The sequence below is a fragment of the Neomonachus schauinslandi genome, chromosome 3 (genome assembly GCF_002201575.2).
Source record: "Neomonachus schauinslandi chromosome 3, ASM220157v2, whole genome shotgun sequence".
Lineage (NCBI taxonomy): Eukaryota > Metazoa > Chordata > Mammalia > Carnivora > Phocidae > Neomonachus > Neomonachus schauinslandi.
In genome coordinates, this window is record NC_058405.1 from 89613372 (window position 1) to 89618182 (window position 4811).

The 4811-nt window shown below is 37.6% G+C and overlaps 1 pseudogene; it reads left to right on the top strand.

Moving 5' to 3' along the window:
* The first annotated feature begins 2638 nt into the window (after positions 1 to 2638).
* Positions 2639 to 3181, top strand: LOC110585738 (annotated as a pseudogene).
* Positions 3182 to 4811: the final 1630 nt, after the last annotated feature.

Genomic DNA, 4811 nt, shown 5'->3' on the forward strand with positions numbered 1-4811 from the left:
TGAGCCGAAGGCAGATGCTTAACGACTGAGCCACTCAGGTGGCCCTCCTACCCCTTATTTTGACACCAGGAAAAGCAAGCAAAGAGTTTCACACAAAAATAATAAATGTACTTCATAGGGTGCTGTGACTTGAGTGGTTGTACTAATCAAGTAGGGAGAAACCAAGGATGGCAGAGAACACAGCTGGGAAATGTGACTTGTCACCTGCCAAGCTCTGAATGATGATCTAGAACCTGGCTAGCTGCCAATTTAATAAGTACATACAAATATCCATCCAATTTGGCACACAAAAGACACAATAACCATTCTGGACAGCTTTGAGACAATATCTCATAATTTTTAAGAAGTACATACCTTATACCATTAGTTAGCTACATTAGAGAAATTCTCAAAATATTTGCATAAGGAGAGATGTAGCACATTATTTTCAGAATTGTTGGTATCAGGAAATAATCATAAAAAATCAAATGCCCACCAGTAGTGGAAAAATAATTAAGTTGTTGCTCTTCTTTTAATATATCAGTTCAAAATAATAAATTAAACTGGCAGGGGTAGATAAATGAATTAGATATACATGTGTCAACATTGATATATCATAAACATAACACTGTGTGAAAAGTTGCAAAAGGACATATTGTATTATGTCAGTTATGAATATTTTAAAAACACATAAAATAATACTAGATATTCCTTACAGATATAAATATATGGTGTAAAGAATAACACAGCTACAGAAGGACACACACCAATCTCAGTAAAATAGTTACTTTTGGGAGGAAGGACAGGAATGGAAAGAAGAGGGATTTCAATCATACCTGAAACATTTATTCCTATAAACAAAAATAACATGAAACAATTACAGCAAAATGTTAACATTTTATAAATCAGAGCAGTGAACTTGAATTATTTTTATATTACTGTCTTTCTTTTTTTATATGGTTGAAATGATTCAAAATGAAAACAAATCTAAATGTTCTAAGAGTTATTCAATGGTATGGTTGCCCTCAGTAGCTTATCACGGTTTCAGTGTTAAAGCCATACACAAGACGCTTGCTTTGGGTTTTTTTCTCCACATATAGACAGATTCAGTATCTCCATTGCTCCCCCTCTTGGAAGGCAGTGTGTTATGGTAGAAGTCATGTGGAAATCAGAGAGGCTTCATGGCAGTAATTCTTTGGATTGTTTTTAATTACGGGGAAAAAAGTGTTGCACAAGACATGGGGTCTGTCTCCTAATGGGTGTTAATTCCTTACCTTTTCCAATACTCACTTTCTAGATGGCCAAGCAGATCTTGAGAACAAGCTACCCATACCTGTTTTTCAGGCTGTGGTGCCCCTATATGGAAAGCTTTCCTTTATTTTTCTTTGCTGTGGAAGTTTGAGTGCTGTGCAATGTTAAGCAGCCTTTAAATAATTCAAATCCGTTTTCTCCCTTCCTTCCTTCCTTCCTTCCTTCCTCCCTCCCTCCCTCCCTTCCTCCCTTCCTTCCTTCTTTCCTTCCTTCCATCCTTTCTTCTTTCTTTCCTTACTTCTTTTTTTCTTTCCAATTACCTATAGTTCTCATTTCAGCATTTAATCCCTCACTTCCCCATTATTACTGTATAAACATCTCATGCCCTGTCTCATAATGTGTCCTCGGAAAAGTCAATATGCCTCACTAACACTCAGTTTCTTGGCCTTTAAATAGAGGTATTGTAAAAGATCTTTTTCTAAGGGACTTTTGGCACTAATATTTTACAATTTCAGAATCCTATTAGTATATAAATTGTCTTCTGAAATAGAAAGGGATATTACAATGTTACTTTCACATTCCACAGAGCTACTGCTTATCTAGAGTGGCAGGTGAGAAAGAGAGAGATAAAACTACAATCCCCTAGAAATCTCTCAAAATTTCTTTGATAGAGAAGGGTGTTTTCAGTTTAAACAAGCCTGTTCTACATTGCAGTGTGAATTTAACTGGGGGATAACTGAAAAATATACTTATGATAAACATACCCTTACTGTTTGAAGAACAAATACCATAAATACATATGTGATAGTAAAGAAATAGAAGAGATGAGCAAGGAATCCTTCCAGGCAAGATCTACTGTTAACAAGGGGCACAAGGTATTTCTGTCAACTCTGGTCATGGCCTTTGTGCATTGAAGTTCAATTTTAGAATGCTGCTGTATTATCAACATAAACAAGATTTCTGTTTTTAAGTGTAAGTTAAAGACAAACTGTTTCTTGTTTATCGGTATTAGCTATATTGGGTTTGAACTCAAAGATTATTTTTGTTACCTCTTCCATTCTTTAAACCTTCTTGAAATCTGTATGCTAGAAAAGAAGAGCTTATCAAAGCAAAAACATTTTACTTTTTTATTTTATTTTTAAAGATTTTATTTATTTATTTAAGAGAGAGAGAGCACAGGAGGGGATGAGGGGCAAAGGGAGGGGAAAGGGAGAGGCAGACTCCCCACTGAGCAGGGAGCCCCACCCGGGGCTCAGTCCCAGGACCCTGGGATCACCACCTGAGCCAAAGACAGACACTTAACTGACTGAACCACCCAAATGCCCCAAAGCGAGAGCATTTTAATATGCTTTTGGACATCATTAAATTGAGTCAGCTGTTAAATGGAAGATCTTAATTGTAAAACTTTTTTAAAAGTTTGCTAACGGTTCATCCGACATCAGCCACCTCTGCCACGCCGCCTAAGTTCGACCCCAACGAGATCAAAATCGTGTACCTGAGGTGCACTGGTGGCGAAGTTGGTGCCACATCTGCCCTGGCCCCGAAGATTGGCCCGCTGGGTCCGTCTCCAAAAAAGGTTGGTGATGACATCGCCAAGGCAACCAGTGATTGGAAGGGTCTAAGGATTACAGTGAAACTGACCATTCAGAACAGACAGGCCCAGATTGAAGTGGTACCTTCTGCCTCTGCCCTGATTATCAAAGCCCTCAAGGAACCACCAAGAGACAGAAAGAAGCAGAAAAACATTAAACACAGTGGAAATATCACTTTTGATGAGATTGTCAATATTGCCTGACAGATGTGACACCGATCTTTAGCCAGAGAACTCTCTGGAACCATTAAAGAAATCCTGGGGACTGCCCAGTCTGTGGGCTGCAATGTTGATGGCCGCCACCCTCATGACATCATAGATGACATCAACAGTGGTGCGGTGGAATGCCCAGCTAGTTAACCACAAAGGAGAATGTTTCAATAAAGGATCATTTGACAGCAAAAAAAAGAAAAGAAAGTTTGCTAATCACTTAGCATTATACCCTCTAGGCCCAACCATGTTGTTGCAAATGGCAATATTTTATTTTTTATGGCTGAGTAATATTTCTCTGCGTGTGTGTGTGTGTGTGCGTACATACCACATATTCTTTATCCATTCACTTATGGATGGATACTTGGGTTGCTTCCATATCTTGGCTATTGTAAATAATGCTGCACTAAACATAGGGGTGCATATATCTTCTCAAATTAGTGTTTTCATTTTCTTTTGGTAAGTACACAGTAGTGGAATTATTGGATCATATGGCAATCCTATTGATTTTTAATTTTTTGAGGAAACTCCATCCTGTTTTCCACAGTGTCTACACCAATTTGCATTCCCACTAATAGTACATAAGGGTTCCTTTCCCTCCACATTCTCTTTTCCACAGTGTCTACACCAATTTGCATTCCCACTAATAGTGCATAACGGTTCCTTTCCCTCCACATTCTCATTAAAACTTGTTATTTTTTGTGTTTTTGATTTTAGCCATTCTGACAGGTGTGAGATGATATCTCATTGTGATTTTAATTTGCATATCACCTAATGATTAGTGATATTGAGCATCTTTTCATGTATCTGTTGGCCATTTGTATGTCTTTGGAAAAATTTCTATTCAGAAACTCTGTCCACTTTCTTTTTTTTTTTTAAAGATTTTTTTAATTTATTTGACAGAGAGAGACACAGTGAGAGAGGGAACACAAGCAGGGCGAGTGGAGAGGGAGAAGCAGGCTTCCCGTTGAGCAGGGAGCCTGACGCGGGGCTCGATCCCAGGACCCCAGGATCAAGACCCGAGCCGAAGTCAGACGCTCAACGACTGAGCCACCCAGGCGCCCTGTCTATTTTCTAATTAGAGTATTTGGTTTTTTTAGTGTTGAGTTGTATAAATTCTTTATATATTTTGGGTACTAACCCCTTATTGGGTATATAACTTGCAAATATCTTCTCCCATTCTGTAGGTTGTCTTTTTGTTCTGTTATTGTACACCTAAAACTAAAATAACACTGTATGTTAATTATATCTCAATAAAAAGAAAGAAAGAAAAGAAAAGAATAAAAAAGAAAAAGATAAAGAGATTAAAAATAAACATTTTACAAATACTTAAAAAAAAAGTTTGCTTCTCAGAGTTCAGGCTTGAGTAAAAACTGCAGACAGCCAAGCCAAGAACAATAGCACTCATTTCTCCAAAAGCTAAATTAAACAACTTCATTAATACTCTTCATATTTAAGAAGGGGGGAAATCGGAGGGGGAGACGAACCATGAGAGATGATGGACTCTGAAAAACAAACTGAGGGTTCTAGAGGGGAGGGGGGTGGGAGGATGGGTTAGCCTGGTGATGGGTATTAAAGAGGGCACGTTCTGCATGGAGCACTGGGTGTTATGCACAAACAATGAATCATGGAACACTACATCAAAAACTAATGATGTAATGTATGGTGATTAACATAACAATAAAAAATTTTAAAAAATACTCTTCCTATTTATGTTTTGGAAGAAGTAAGAGTAAATAAAGTTGTTGGCAAAAATAAACATTTTACTGTTTATAATAAG